Here is a 17,600-nt window from a genome sequence, read left to right as displayed (position 1 = left end):
ATGGAAGCAGTCCATCCTGAACCTTGGCCATGTCACGCCTCCACCCCGCAGCCAATGCTTTTTTAGTTTGGAAATTTTTGAAGAACACCTTGTGAATCTCAGACTAAGCTACGCCCCTGCCCACTCCTGTCTTTACCATCCCCACACGCCACATATATTTATATATACATAACTAGAAATATTTTCAATCAGGAGTTGTACTTAGATCTAATCCTGCTTTTTTATTTTTATTTCTGAATAAAAAGTGCTTGGGACTTGCAAAGGTAAACTGTATGTAAATACCTCAAGTAATAGGCTTGTGGTGCAAATCGCAGCGTTTTATCTTCCATTCTGCATTCGTTTCTCCGGCTTAAAGGTGCGCCGGAGATATGCATTTTTAAGCATATTCAGAACGCGGGGCGTGAAATTAAATGTTTGACAGAGTGAGAAAAATATACAGAGTTTTTGGAGATGCCTTTTTTAAAAGAGAAAAAATAGTAATGCTATGCAGATCTGAAGAGTGGGGGGCGCAGCCGCTCGGTGGTGGAGTGACCCCGCTCTCCAGGAATTTGTGGCTCACTGTTCCCTCGACTAATCTGCCCCCTGTATCTGCCGCCTCCATTGAAGTCGCCGGGTTGCTGCCAGGCCGCCTTATAGATAAGAGAAGGGGGAGAGCATAGGAGCTCAGTGGGGCCCTCCGAGCCGCACTCTCACCCAAGGCAACGGGCAGAATGGAACGGATTCCTTCCAACATATGTTTTTGCCAGATAAGTAAACAGTGTGTGTCGGAGAGAAGAAAAAAACGTAAAGGAAGAAGAGGGGGAAAAAGCATTTGCAATTTAATGACATTACAGCTCTCAGCTTAGGGGGCTGGCGCGCTGCGAGGCGAAAAGCAAAGGAAGATGAACGGGGGGTAGGGACAGAGAAAAGAACAAAGTTCATCTTTCAGTCTTTGTGAATTTTTTGTACTTTATCGGGGATATACGACTTTTCACCTTTTTCCCTTTTCTTTGGCGAGTTTTACGCTTCTCGGTAGCCACTCGCACCCCGTCTTGTTTCGGGTTTACCTTTTATTCGCGTTCGTTTTTCTTCTGCACTTGTCCCCGTTGCGCTCTTTTTGTTTTGAACTTTGCCTACCCTAGTGGAGTGCTCTCGGGGAAAGCCTCATACGTGTCAACGAGGCACGTGCTCCAAGGGTAGCACGTCGAGCTTTCTGTTCTCCTGTGTGTTTTGTTTCTTCTGTTTCGTCTATCAGTAAACATGTGTAGGATTTACATTTTTGGTCGGTAGTCAAATCATGCAGGCCTTGAATAGGCTCTTACATAAGAATCTTCAGCAGGCACAATTAAGTTAGCTACCTTACTATACCTGGGGGCATATTTATGAAAAGTTGCACAGCACCTAATGCCTCCCTAATGCCACCATGTTTGCGCCGCATTTAATATTCAGCGCACCATGGCGGTAGTTAGGAAAGTAGCGTCAACATTTTTGACGCTAGTTCAGCGCTTTGCAGGATTAGCATCAAAAATGGCGCTAATCCTGCAGAGAACCCAAAGGGCCATTGTAACCATTGGGAGACTCCTCAGAGCAGGCGTTAAAACTGTCAAATAAATCTCTGAGATTTCTTTGCTCCACTTTTTCGGGCACCCTAACAGGGGAACGCCCCTTTCCATTCTTATGCCTGCTGCAGGCATAATGTAGCGCAAAGGGTTACAAAGTGGAGCAATGCATGCATTGCGCCACTTTGTAAATACGGAGTGGCGTTTTTGGCCATCTAACACCATATTCGTGTAAAAAAAATGACTCTAATGTGTCGTCAGAATGGCGCTAGGCCCTCTTAAATCTGGGCCCTAGTGTTTTGTAGTGTTCTGAGTAACCAGTTCTTGCTTTCGAATAACAGATCAGTGTAACTTGGGAACTGTAGTAATGGTTCACTTTAATTGAACCAATTTGTTGTACACCTGAAAACGAAACATAAAACAAAAGTCAGCGACTGAAAAAGTTGTGCAGTGAAATTCAATTAGATGGTAACCCTAAGATAGGAAGACATGTGGCCTGCAATATTTACAAGTGTGGTGTGCCCTCTGTGTAGCCATGGCTGTTTAACCAACAGCATTCTGGGACTTGAAGACACAAACTAATAAGAAGTTACACTGAAAGTCCCAGAGTGCTGCAGGCTAAAAAACTATAACTGGCCAAATGTGTCAAACGTGATTTGGTGCATCATGGCAGCAAGAAATATCTGAATGTGCACTTCATGTGGAAAATCATGAGCCATCTGTCTTATAAAGAGTTGTGTGTCTCACAGATTTGGTATTATGCACACGGAACGTAGCACAATATATGAGTGGAATGATTCATGCCTTTTTGGATGTGAAAAATATTCCTAAATCAGAGAATTATATCTGGATGAAGAGAGCGGGCTTGTCCTTAAAGAAACTGCGAGACTTAGGGAACCCTAAAGTCCAATGGTAAAAGCTAGGCTTGGTGCCTCAGATTAACAGCCATGCCTGATTAAAGGAGCCAGTAGGCGGCAAGATGTCTGGAAATATTCACATAAGTCTCCTTGGCCAATAGCCTCTACATATTGGAGGATGTGAAATTGTGAGGCAATAAACATAGGATTAATAAATGTTAGCTTCATTGAGGTGGGACAAGAGCAAAACTCAGAGTAGAATTTGTGTCTTTCAGTTGTAATTAAACGAAAACCCCACGCCCTGTTTACATATGCACTTGAATATTATACACCTACGGTTGCAGCGCTTGCACGTTAAGCCAAAAGCATCAATGTGAGGACATTGTTTTTTTAATGTAGTGTCTACATTTAATTGGTGGCACATAATATACCATATGCAGGACCACTGGAATTATGTGATTCTGCAGCCATGACGTTTTCCGCATTAATATGGATTTGCCACTTAAACCATCATCTGCTGTATAATCTGCAGATTTTAACAAAAAAATAGTTTCTAGCTCAAACATATCAAAACCTGAGACTAATTGTCAATTCACTCTGGCCTAAAGTCTCTTTGTTTAATCTCCAAAGCTGTCAAAAGCGATTACGAGTGTCTTAAATTACAGAGAAATTGTCAATTCCATTTTTTCTCTCTCTGGCGTTGGCTGAGTCAAGTGAGCTGTGGCATGATTAATACAAATTCTATCTCTGTTGTACACACTGAAAAATAACAATTTAATCAGTATGCCATGCATTGTCCTTGCATGGCCTCGTACCATGGTTATTAGCAGACTCTGGCACATGGGACACAGTGGTTCCAGTTCTAGGTTTTCATTTAACAACCTGGAGGAGTTTGAGAGTTGTAGTCTTGTTTTGCTTCAGTGGACGCAATAGGACCAATGCACTTGGGGGCATATTTATACTCCGTTTGCGCTGAATTTGCGTCGTTTTTTTTTACGCAAATTCGACTCAAAACTAACTCCATATATATACTTTGGCGTTAGACGCGTCTAGCGCCAAAGTTCATGGAGTTAGCGTCATTTTTTTGCATGAACACCTTCCTTGCGTTAATGATATGCAAGGTAGGCGTTCCCGTCTTAAAAAATGACTGCGATGCATATGCGTCGTATTTATACTCCCGGGCAAAAATGACGCCCGGGAGTGGGCGGGTCTAAAAAACCCGCATTTGCGCCGGATTTTAGCGCCTGGGTCAGGGCAGGCGTTAAGGGACCTGTGGGCTCAGAATGAGCCCAGAGGTGCCCTCCCCTGCCCCCAGGGACACCCCCTGCCACCCTTGCCCACCCCAGGAGGACACCCAAGGATGGAGGGACCCACCCCAGGGACATTAAGGTAAGTCCAGGTAAGTATTTTTTAAAAAAAAAATTTGTGGCATAGGGGGGCCTGATTTGTGCCCCCCTACATGCCACTATGCCCAATGACCATGCCCAGGGGACAGAAGTCCCCTGGGTATGGCCATTGGGCAAGGGGGCATGACTCCTGTCTTTGCTAAGACAGGAGTCATTTCAATGGGGGATGGGCATCGTAAAAAAATGGCGCAAATCGGGTTGTGGCGATTTTTTTGCCTCAGCCTGACTTGCACCATTTCTGGACGCCCATACGCCATTTTCCCCCTACGCCGGCGTTGCCTGGTGTACGTCGTTTTTTTTAACGCACACCAGACAGCGCCGGCGGCTAACGCCGGCTAACGTCATTCAATAAATACGGTGCCCGCATGGTGCTTCAGAATGGCGTTAGCCGGCGCTAATTTTTTTGACGCAAAACTGCGTTGGCGCAGTTTTGCGTCAAAAAGTATAAATATGGGCCTTGATGCTTTGTAAGGGGGCACTGCACTCCAGAACCGGAAGCTTGGTGCAGAAAATAACGCAGACTTTTGTGGTAACCCTGCACCCATTGGTGACATATAGCAATCTACAAAGTACCAGTTAAAGTAAACTGAGCAAATTGGTATCTGTTTTTTATAAATGTTTGTTGTGCTGACATAGAGACGTCAGACCGAGTAGACTGGGCGTCACATTGCCTCTTCCGCTGGCAACAGAAACACTTTCTCTGCATTTCTGGTGGCAATGGCTTGCAACCAACCTCCACTTATTTTTCTAACTTCAATACTTTGGCCCTCTGCAGAATGGTGAGAGAGCTTTATGGGGTGAAGGTGGCAAATGGTTCAGTCTGGCTCACAAAATCATGCCTCTTGGTACCATTGCACCTGCTGTGCTACTTACAGCCACGGCCCTGAATGCGTGTACTGGAGACCGGCGGAGGCCCGAGGCTCACATCTGTTCTGAGAACACGTCTGTAGCTGTAGGAGAGGGCACTGTGAGGGGCGTGAACGGTGCATAAAACACACTGCTACCTCATGCTGAACCAATTAAGTAATTAACATTTTATTTTTTTCTCAAACTCATTGATACAACGTGCAGCATATTTCAACCTTTCCCGGAGCACTGTATAGTGAACACAGGGTTTCCATTTATGAATTTGAAATGAAAGCTGGTGGTGTTTGCAGCGCTATGGACAGCTCTCCTGAACACAGATGAATCGCACCTTGTGTTGAACACTCAAACTGAAGTAAAGTATTAGAACGCCCATTCTGGGTCTGAGTCGTGGAAATAGCAAATGCATTTAGCCCGCGGGAAGTGCCTGCAGCCTTCTGGTGAACAGCAAAAATGTATATTTTAAAGACAGTGTAATAATAAAAAGAACGTTTGACATTATGAGAAATGTCAACTTCTCTTTTTTTTTTTTTTAAATGTATATGTCAATTTAGCAAATCACATAGATGGGCCTCTTGAGAGCGCAGACCTCCCTTGTATCTGGGAGAAGAGTCGTGATCGGATCACGAGCCAAATTATCATTGATGATCAATCATTTGCATGACTCCCTTCCCACATCTAATTTGAAAAATGTTATTGGAAGAGCTGCAAGGGTATCTTTACTATTTGGCCACCATTGTCTTCACCTTCCCTGACCTCACCAGACAGCGTGAGTCATTGCTTTTAAAGCTAGTCATTAGTAGTCGCTGTAGTGTGACTGCAAACAAAAAAAAAATACACTTGATTTCACGGAGAAAGCTAGTTATCAGTGGTCACTGCAGGGTGACTGCAAACGCAAAATAAAAAACAGTTCCACAAAACACATCATAAGCAAAAGTAGTGGAAGAGAATTGTGCCTGGTCGCTGCACTCGGGGAGGGATATACAAAAAAGTAGGCATGACAAATGCGTGCCCAAAAAACCCAAATAGAATCAAAGATTACAAGAGTGACAAATGAACTAGCGAATCATGTCTGTGGGCAGGCATAAAGCCCACAGACTGATTACAGCATGTCGAGAGACAGTGCATGTGCGCTGCCTAGACTGAACCTAAAAAGAAAATACAAGGGCCTGTATAGTTCTTCAGGGAAGGAAATACATCATCTTTTTATGCAACTTTGTTTTTTGTGTTGGCAGAGCTCAACTAAAACTGACCAAAACCTACTTTCATTGCCTGACAAGAGCTCCAGTCTGGATTGCAAGGGTAAAGGAATTACCCTTAGCGGAGTGTGTGCAGGTGGATATATGCAAGGGCCATAGATATATAAAAATTACTGATTGTTTTTGTAAAAAGGGAGAGGGTATCAAGTACACTGAGGGAAAGCAGGACTCTGGGAGATAGTCTGACCAGGACAATGATCACTTCTTCTGGAAGGACAGAAGGGAAGGGGTCCAGAAAGAGAGAGCAAAACTCCATACAAATCTCAAAAACATGTGCAGCCACCTAGAGCCAATTTAACTGCTTCATAGTCTGTGGTCTTTAACTAAGGTAAAAAAAGGAAAGTACTCACCCACTGTGAGTGGCACGTTTCATTATCAGTCAGCTGTGCCGGCTTGGCCCTACACCACATCTCAGGGGTGCTATGTACTGTCTATGTGTATGGCAAACTTCAGAAGGAAAGAGGATCTCTTAACTTGTACTAGGTCACTTACTTTCCTCTTGCTGATATTTCCACCAGTTCTAAAATGTATTGGCCATTTCAAAACATCTCTTCCCTGAAACATATTGGCTTTTATTACTGTAAAATAAAAATCGATGAAAGAAGGCTGTTTTTCATGTGCAAGAGGATGAGGCAGACATTTGTATACTTTATTTTTAGTATACCAAGGTGGTAGGGAGCCATTTGCAATGTATACCAAGGTGGTAGAGAGCCATTTGGAATGGTAAAATAAAAAATTAAAGTGAGCAGTGTGCAACTTCAGAGCCTTCATGAAAAGAAGAAACAAATGCTGGGGCCAGTACGTGGTGAGCATGTTAACAAATGCAGACAGACTGGCACAGTGTGCAGATGCAGAACCCTTGCAAAAAAGTACAAAAAAAATTAAAGCGGGCTGGGGGTGGGGTAAAAAAGAGATGAGAGTATAAAAAGTGATGCACTCCCATGGAGTGCTGAATAAAAGTAGTCAAGGCTAGACTGGCTGTACCGGGCATTGGGCATTTGCCCAGGAGGCTGAATGGGTGGAGAGGCCACCTTTCTTACCGGTTGGACGGTTTTGTAGCAGTGCACAGCTTTAAAAGCATTGCAGAGTTCTTTGTGTATCCAACAGTTTTCAGGCAACAATAAAAGTGTCACGATAATTTTGGTGATTAATGTACCTCCTGGAGAGAGATCAGAGTTTTGTCTAGTGGCTGTTTTGACTCATGTAAGGTAGTGCAGAGGGTTAATATGCCTGCTGGAAAGACCGTGTACTATGTAGATCACAGAACAATAGTTTATGTGCATTGATCAGTTGGATGCTGCTTTCGTCACAGAGATCTTTCTGTTAATGTGCCAGTCATAAGTTACAAACATAATCTAGCACAGTTTGGTATGAACCGCTATCAAAGAGCTGCATGCAAACTGCATGGTACAGGTTGGAAAGTTATGTTTTTCCCATTCTTAGATTATCCTATTTTTGCTAAAAGGGTCTGTTTGGGTAGAAGTAAATTAGTAAAGCCAACCCTAACCTCTGTTTTACGTTCTGAGTCCTAAGTTTATGCTTCCCCAGACCAGGCACTCTTAAAACACTCCTACCAGTATGGATGACATGTGAATCCTACACCTTGTTTTCACCTTTGTCAACAGTTTCTATACATTGATTTACACAGGTATGTCTCTGTATGAGTGTGTGATGAAAAGTGCTCTAACACCCTACACTGGTAAGAGAGATGCTATAAAACAAATGAAATACATGTGAGAGAGGTGCTATGGAGAGATGAGAGGCACTGTTAGAGGGAGATGGTGAGGGAATCATTGAAGAGCCCCAAAAAGATTGCTGTATCCTGGTGTACTGTAAGGCCATAATTTACCATGCTTTAAAAACTGATACAGTTGAATATATAATGAAAAATGTAACATACAATGCACCATTTTTGCCGATTTTCCCCAAATTTCCTTTGAGGGGGGAACCCCCCAAATCCCCATTGTAGTGGTCAGACTCACTTGCTATGCACCCTATGGGTGCTGGTCTGACAAAATTTACCAGAGCTGCTTTGGTTTCCCAATTCAGCCTTGGAAGTAGTCCCCTTTCATCAGCTCCAGAAAAATTCTACTTATTCAATCAAAACACGGTGAAACCAAAGTGCTTCAAGGGTGAGGTAATTGAGAGGAGAGAATGCCATCAGTTCAGGAAAAGGGCGCTAAGATATATATGAAAGCCATTACATTTTTAACAAAGGGTAGACCCACAACCTACTTACTCTAAGCCCACATTGATTACAGTATTTCTATTTGCCAACGGACAATAAAACATTCACTAGGAAAGACCTAAAATGATCGGATAGTCATTTGTCAGTGGTAATGGCCCAGTTGTCATCACTCGTCAGACTTAATATTTAAAACTGTATAAGAGTGAAATGGGAGGAACTTTGTTCATTCCACTTCCATAAGAAGACAAAGAAATCCAGAGAAAAAATACACCTCTTCATGTCTTTTGAGTTGTTACATTACTTTGGTTGTACTTTCTTAATTCTATGTTTTTTTACCGAATAATAGCACCAATTGGTTTCTAACAATTCTAATAGCTTTACTTGGAAATTGTAGTGTGTTTGTTTGAAATTAATTAAGCTTCAGAAAAGACTGCAACGCATACAGAACGCCTCTGCATGCCTCATCCTGGACATCCCCTGCCACAGCCACATCACAGACCTCCTGAGGGACCTGCACTGGCTCCCCGTCAACAAGAGAATCACATTCAAACTCCTCACCCACACTCACAAGGCACTGCACAACACCGGACCAGAATACCCTAAGAGACGGCTCTCCTTCTACATCCCGACCTGACAGCTTCGCTCCGCTGACCTTGCCCTCGCCATCATCCCATGCACCCACAGAACAACCGCTGGTGGCAGATCATTCTCCCACCTCGCCGCCAAGACATGGAACACTCTTCCCACCCACCTGCGACAGACACAGGACCTACTTACCTTCAGGAGACACCTAAAGACTTGGCTGTTCGAGCAGTAGCAGCCCCCCCAGAACCCCCTCAGTGCCTTGAGACCCTCACGGGTGAGTAGTGCGCTTTACAAATGCCTTGATTGATTGATCAATTGATTGATTGACTGAATTAAGCACAGTAGCAGTATTACTGTTTACTACATTAACTGCAGAGTTAGTTAAAACCATTGACACTCACAATAAAAACACAATGGACTGTTAAGTTAAAATAATATATTAAACAGATTACAATTAAAATGAAGTCAGTAAAAGTAGAATTCCATTCTAAGTTATCTATGAACACATTTGCACTGCTACAACGCTATTAAACGTACTATTAAACTGATGATCTCTAAAAGGGTGGACTTGCTTTATACAGAAAGGCTGTAGCTACTAGTTGGAACTTTATTTGGAACTTTAGAAGCAGCTTTTTAGTTGAAACTACATGTAAAAACATAACACAGCTGTTTGCTAGCTGCATATCTGTTGGGTCAAACCATTCTTTCATCACTAGAGCACAGAGCCTAAAACCTAAGAAACAAAATGATGGTGTTAAAAGAATGGCTCCCTCATATTTCACACTCTTGCAAAACATATAGTGGCAGATTTAAGAAAAGTGGTGCTGCATCCAATGCAGCGCAACTTTTCTTGTGCCGCTTAGTGCCCCCCAACGCCACCATGTGTATGCCGTAACTAACATAAGGCACATCATGGCTGTAGTTAGGGAACTAACGTCAAAATGTTTGATGCTAGTTTGCCGTTTTGCAGGATTAGAGCCAAAAATGTTGACGCTAATCCTGCAAAGCACATTCAGGTCCATTGAAAACGATGGTGTGCCTCCTTGCTCTGTATAGGTGTTAAAAATGCTGTTAGAAATGGTGCAAATAAATCTTTTAGGTTTCATTGTGCCTTTTTTGCAGGCTCCCTAACGGAGGAATGCCCACCTTGCATACATTATGCGTGGTGCAGGCATAATGTGACGCAAGGGGTTACAAACTTTGTAAATAATGGTGCAGCATTTTTTGCCATATGTTGGACCTGGCCCTTCTTATGGGGCCAGGTCCAACATACTTCTTACAGGGTCATTCCCCAAACTTTTTGCCTTCTCCTCCTAATTTTTTCTGACCCTTTTTGGCTGACGTTATTACTCTGGGCACTTTATCACTGCTAATCAGTGCTAAAGTGCATGTGCTCTCCCTTGCAAACTTGTTATGATTGGCTTATACCTGATTGGCACATTTAATATACCCTTAAGTCCCTTGTACAGTGGTATCCCTATACCAGGGCCTGTAAATTAAATGCCAATAGTGGGCCTGCAGGGCTGCTTGCGCCCCCCACTGAAGTAGCCTTTCAAACCTGTCTCAAGCGTGCTAGTGCAGGACCTGCGTGGGCAGTTTGCTGCCACAGGGACCGAGCATCTAAATCTACTTGCCAGGCCCAGGACTCCCCTTTTACTACGTGTAAGTCACCCCTAGGGTAGGCCCTAGCTAGCCCTATGGGCAGGGTACTATGTATGTAGAAGGCAGGACATATGCCTATTAGCGCGGCCTGTCCTTGTAGTGACAAAAAGCCTATTTGGTTTCTCACTGATGTGTGTACTGCCTTCTTATGGGATTGCATTGGAAATCCCTTCCTTATTTATAGAGGGTCTTGATGATCTAGGGTAGCGTAGGCATGTTTGGTATGGTCGTAATGGCGGTGAGAAATGCTGCTTGCTGGTGTAGGTGGATTTTTCACTACTATTACAGAAATGCCACTTTTAGAAAGTGAACATTTCTCTGTGCTTGTAACTGGTGTTTTGCAGCTTGACTCCAATCCATGTCTGATCAGAGTGACAGTTGGGCTTTGTGCACACTTTTCAGACAGCCTGTACACAGGGAGGGTGGCGGTGTCACAGTGGTGCATCTGCATTTTGAATGGTCTTCCTGGGCTGAGAGGAGGGGGAGGCAGGGCACACATACATCTGTAAAGGCTGTGCCCTGGCCTCACACAAAGGGGTTGTTTACCCCCAACTGATGTTTGGAGCCTGTGCTGGAGGAGAGAGGGGACACCCCCAGAAACAGTTGTAACTGGTTAAAACCCCCTTTCCTCCTCATTGGAAATGCTTTGCAAAACTGGGTATAAGTACAGGGGATTTTTCCCCACATTTTAGACAAGAAACATACTTGGAAATGGACACAGAACGCTTCTGGATAGACTCACCAGGAACCGCCTTGGACTGCTGCTGTTGTGCAGACCTGTGACCTGCTGGGTCACTAGGAGGAACTGCTATTGACTGCATCTCCCACGTGCTGGCCTGTTCCTGGGCCCTTCCGCCTGTGCCTCCCTTTGCTGTCTCCAGGGGCTGAGTGCTGTGGCCCCTGTTTCCCTGCATCTCCATTTTCCCTGCACTAAAATAGGAAGGGCGCTTCATTGCCCCTGCTGCCGCACCTTGAGAGCGTCGGTGCCATACGCTAGGTGCCTTAAAAATCGCCTGCTGTTTTAATTTAGTGCTGCGGAAGTGCCTTCGCTTCGTGGCTTTAGAACGATCACAACTGCTACCTGGGTGTCCTGAAATTGCCCCAGGGCACATAAACGCCGAAGGTTAGGGCCGGTGCGCTTCTGGCAGTGCCCCGGTGTCCTGAAAGGTGCCCCCGGAGCACACGCAGACTCCTACTTGTGTGACTACCACCACCATGGCCCGGAGAAAAGAGTGGGCCCGCCACACAGCTGTCTCCAGGAGGAGCGCGACTGGCAGCGGGAGGTGTTTGTCTCTCCCCTGTCTTTCTGGCAGCTGCCTCGAGGACGTGGGCAGCTGCCTACAGCATCTCAGGGCACAGGGAGCCGAGAGGGAGTCTCTTTCCCCCGACCACTACCCAAGGTGCGCGGACACCCCCAAGGTTCCTAAACCTGACTTCGAGTCCCCCAAGAAGGTCAGTCGTGGCCCATGGGGAGCCCCCAGATTCTGTAGGTGCCAGTTTAGGTGTGGGCCCCAAGAGGGGCCCTAACAGCAAAACCCCGAGGGGGTGCATGCCACCCCCCAAAATCATCAAATGGTCCCCAATCTGCGCAGGGAGCGCCAGGGGGGCCCCTGTTTACATCACGGCACTAGACGTGCCTCTTCCTCATAAAAACAGGTACTGGCCGATGTGCCATAACTTTACTAATGTTCCTTTCTTGGGAATTTTATGCTGATAGGGGCATTATGTTTGATGACTTGCCATATGTTTACTAATGTTCCTTTTATTGGCAGTTATGATGATTTCATGACAAGTACATTTCTTTAGTAATGAGATTCCTGACTACTGCTTATGTTGCAGAATACTGAGTACCTATGTGTTCAATTATGACTACTGCTTATTTCTGCGGAGTACTTGTAACCTATATAATGTTCTGATAACTGCTTGGGTAGCAGGGAATTACTGATATGTAATGTTTGGTCTAATTTTGTTTTGTGCAATACAGTTTATTTTTACATAACTTGGTGTTGTGTTCTTCTGTAGTATATTTATTGCATCATGTGTGTTGTGTGTATGTTGTGCAAACGCTTTACACATTGCCTCTGGGTTAGACCTGACTGCTAGTGCCAAACTACCAAGGCGGTGAGCAGGGGTTATCTTGGACTTGTAACTCCCTTGCCCTGACTAGAGTGGGTGGGTTCTGTCTGACTTAATTGCATATCCTAGCCAACCAGAAACCCCATTTCTAACACCATAATATTGCCACATTAGTATAAAACATATATCGATATATGGCGCAAGGCTCTCTTAAATCAGGACCATAGTATGTGTTGGTTTTATAATAACAGAGCCTACAACAATGTATATGATGAGGGCCTTTCCACGTGGACGTCAATTCACCAAAATGCTAAGGGGAATGAAAGTGACATCACACGCCCTTTGACCCCCACTTTCGCTTACACACACATACTTATACATTCAAACATTGTATACAAACATAAACTCTGTTTCACATAAACACACTCTTAGCTGCAAGCAAGCACACAAAATAGACATAAAAGCATTTTTTACTTCCCTCAGCTGCCATGGAAGGGCATGTTCCAGTTATTGGCTGGGTCTGGTGGCTTAGTGGACTAATGTATCCACTGTAGGGGCCTGTGCTTGACCACATGGTCACAGGTTCAAATCCCACCAGGACCTCTCAGCCTTTCATCCAAGTTCTGAGGTCAATAAAATGAGTATCATTGAGTTGGGTAACAATAAACATCTGTTATTCAGCACCAAGAGGCCTACAGTGAAAGTGTTTATGTTATTGTACACCTTTTATTTTTTTATAAATAGTGAATAATATATTATTATTTACGATTAGTCTAATACAAAATTGACAGAAAACAAAGAGAGTGGAGCCCCAAATGACTTCCAGAAGGATGAGCTGCCACTTTGTTCCTGGCATTGAATTTGCCACCTCTGAGGCCAGGGGTCGCAAAGGCAGTGCCAAGGATAGCAAAGGGCCAGCCCGGGGTCACAGCTGCGACCCCTAGTGACCCCTAAATGAAGTCCATGCCTTTCCAGTCTTGTTTAATCATGCCAATGTCAAATAGTACTATTCTAAATCTAATAATATTATTTTTCAGACTTAGCAGTAGTGCTTCTGCTAGATAGTAGTTTGTCATGACAATAAGGAACTTAAGTGTCATAGGGCCAGATGTAGCAAACATTTGCGAGTCGCCAATGGCCCGATTCGCCATTTGCGACCTCGCATAATCCGAAATGGGATGCAAAAATCCCATTTCCGAAGTGCAAATAGCGATGCGAGCCATTACCGGCTCGCAAAATTTGCGATCTGATTTTGCGACCCGCAAATAGGAAGTCGCAAACCATATGCAAAAGCCAGTCGCAAATTGCCACTAGTCGCAAAAAGCCCATTTTGCACATCCAGGTTACCACTGATTCAGAGTAGGTGGTAACCAGAACCAAAGTATAAAAGGAGACCCAGAAGGCATCTGGGTTACTCAAAATGGCTGAACTGTACGTGATAGCATGGAGGAGGAGAGTCCAGGCCGCCCAGCAGAGGAGGAGGAGGAGGCAGAGACAGGAGAGGATATACCGAACCAGGCAGACCCTATTTCAACAAACTGAGGATGAGATTTATGACAAATATAGACTGAACAGTGCAGCAATTTTAGAATTAATTGAACTACTTAATCCTCAGCTTCAACGACAGACAATGGGCGGCAGTGCCATCCCTACACATGTGCAAGTGCTGTGCTCACTGCACCTCTTGGCCTCGGGTAGCTATCAGGGGGTGATTGCTGTAGCAGGTGGGGTATCCCAAAGTTCACTCTCACGATTCTTCAGATCATTCCTAGATGCCATACTTGCACACAGGTCCAGATATATATACCTACCCAAGAATGAGGCAGAAATTAACAGCACCAAGTTGGATTTCTACAGAATTGCCAACTTCCCCCATGTAATAGGGTGTGTGGACGGGACACATATACAATTCTGCCCTCCTGCAAATCTGGAATATTTGCTCCACAATAGGAAATGTACTCACTCTCTCAACATCCAGGTGGTATGTGATGCACATAATCTCATTACTGACATTGTAGCTAAATTTCCAGGGAGTACACATGACTCATACATATTCAGGCACAGTGGGATACATCAACGCCTAGAACGTGGGGAGTTTGGAGACGGATATCTATTAGGTATCGCTGACTACACCTTGAAGCCTTACATTCAGGTCACTGTGGAAACCATTCATGCCCTGCTAAAATTGCTTATTTTTGTCAAAGAGGTGACAGTGCATATGCTCTGAGACCATGGATACTTACCCTGTACCTAACACCTGGCAATGACAACGAGAGGCGATATAACAGTGCCCATCGGCGGACCAGAACTGTCATTGAGAGGACATTTGGCTTGTTAAAGGCAAGATTCAGGTGCCTCTACAAAAGTGGAGGTGCACTCCAGTATGCCCCAGAAACAGCATGCAAGATTGTCGCCACCTGTGCAATCGTACACAACATTGCCACCAGACGTGGCCTACATCTCACCCCTGAAAACACAGACACAGAGGATGAGGAGCAGGAGCTACCACACAGACAGCCTGGGGATAGAAGCATTGCAAATCAAGGCAGACAGAGACAGAACCACATTGCAACCCAATAATTGGCAAGTACGTGGCAACTGTCACCACACTCACTGATGTCAGACACACATAGCCCAGTTGTGTAGTGAAACAAACAAAACCTTTTTATTACTAAACTATATGGGAAAAGAATAGTGCTCTCTGTCACAGTCTGTAATTGCCCAAATGTAATGAAGACACATTGGGGGTGATTCTGACCTCGGCGGTAAAAGGCCCTTACCGCCGGTCAGAAGACCGCCATCATACCGCCGCGGTAAACCGCCACGGTCATTCTGACCCCATACTGCCAAACTGCTGAAAACCCGACATCCACGGAAGGCCGCCTCATCAGCGGGCAGCGATAAACTGGAGATGACCAAACCTCCACCGCCACGCCAACACAAACACGCCCATGCCATTACGACCCACGAATCCACGCGGCGGTCTTTCAACCGCGGTATCCCATTGGCGGTACACACTGCCACGGTCAAAATACACACACATATACAATACACAGCCACATTGGACAATTTGAAATACACACACCTGATACACATACAAACACCACTCCCACACATCCAAGCAACTATAAAACACACACCCACATCACCCACAAACCCCCACTACTCGAAAATCGGAGAGAAGGCGAGAGAGAGAGAGAGAGAGCACAGCTAACGAATAGGCCAACACACACAGGAACCCAACATCATCAACCACACCACATCTACGCACACATCACCACACACCACCACTCACATCACCACAAACACCACCCCACACCTCATCCACACCACCCCATGGCACCCCAAAGACACCCCAGGTTTACGGACCAAGAACTCAGGGTCATGGTGGAGGAAATAATAAGGGTAGAGCCCCAGCTCTTCGGCACACAGGTGCAACACACCACAATAGCCAGGAAGGCGGAGCTATGGCAAAGGATCGTCGACAGGGTCAACGCTGTGGGACAGCATCCCAGAAACCGGGAAGACATCCGAAAGCGCTGGAACGACCTACGGGGGAAGGTACGGTCGATGGTCTCTAGACACAACATCGCTGTGCAGAAGACTGGCGGCGGACCACCACCCACTCCTCCAGAATTCACTACATGGGAGCAAGAGGTCTTGAACATCCTGCATCCTGCGGGCCTCGCTGGAGTAGGCGGAGGAATGGACTCTGGTAAGTCTCATCTCAACCACTCCCCCCCCCAACCACCAGCATGCCAACCCACACCCTCACCCCCCCAGCACACATCCTCCCTGCCAATGTCTCACCAGCACAACCCACCCAACCCAAAACCAAACCCTGAATGCCAACACAAACCATGGACACCCATCACCTATGCATGACCACTGCACATACCCATCCCCCACCACAAACCACCCTCACAACTCCTCCCACAAGGGAATGTCAGCACTGGGGGACAAGGGCACCCACAAATGGCACGCCATGGAACACACAGAAGCAATAACCATACTCTTTTACCCCTGCAGGGCCCGAACGCCAACACACCGGCCAGGAGGGTCCAGAATTGTCCATTCCCCCCACAGAACAGGCCCCCAGTGAGGACAGCAGCTCTGTCGACCTAGAACCTGATGACCAGCCCGGACCATCGGGGACCTCTGGACAGTCGGTTCCCCACACACAGGCCACAGCAGACCTAACCCCCTCTGGGAATCTCAGCACAGCTCCCACCCAGTGGGCCCATGCCTCTGTCTCCAGGACAGGTCAGTCAGTGGTGTGTCCGCCACTACAGGGCACCCAGGCTGACCCAACACCCCAACAACAACAGGGACCTGGGGGCAGTGGTAGTGGGCACACCGTCCAGGGGACAGAGGCCCGGGGAAACAGGGCAACTGGGAGGGCTGCAGTGCGACAGGGGGGGGAGGACAGGCCCAGGGAACCGACTCTCCAAGAGGCCCTCACCACCATCATGGGAGCATACCACCACTCCCAGGAGACGATGGCGACGGTACTGGCCAGGTTCCAGGAGATCCAGGCACAGCAGGAGGAACGGTACATGGGGTTCAGAGACGAACACAGGAACATCGGTTCCGCAATGGGGACCATCGTCCTGGCCCTCAACCAGATAGTCACCACATTGAGGGACCATGTGGCACCCCAAAGGGCCCCTGTCACTAACCCGGACCACGAACAGCCTACCACCTCCGCCGGCGCTAGTGGACAGGAGGCCCCCACACAACGACAGGCCTCCAGAACCCCACCTCCTGCTGAAGATCAACCACCCCGCAAGAGGAACCTGAGATCACAAAGGAAGACAGAGTAGGATGCCAAGACCCCCGCCAGCACAACATCCCCCCTGATGTCATCCCACTGTCCCACATTGTCACCCTGTCCAACCTTGAACTGCCCCTGCTCCATCCTTCCACAGGCATATGGACAATGCACCTGTGCGACTGAGAACTGGACTCTGCCATGGGCATTACTCCACCCCCACCCAACACCGTTTTACCATCATGTCCCTATTTGTAGCACTTTAAATAAATCACTAGTTGCACTTAAAACACTCAGGATTCTGCTTGTATTCTTTACAAATGTATTACACATAACGGTTCAAAAATGTTCAGTTACATTGTGATGTCAACATACCAATGTCAATGTGCTTTAC

This window comes from Pleurodeles waltl, chromosome 8 (genome assembly GCF_031143425.1).
Source record: "Pleurodeles waltl isolate 20211129_DDA chromosome 8, aPleWal1.hap1.20221129, whole genome shotgun sequence".
Taxonomy (NCBI): Eukaryota; Metazoa; Chordata; class Amphibia; order Caudata; family Salamandridae; genus Pleurodeles; species Pleurodeles waltl.
The sequence above is the reverse complement of the archived record's forward strand: the minus strand, read 5'-3'. Positions refer to the sequence as shown.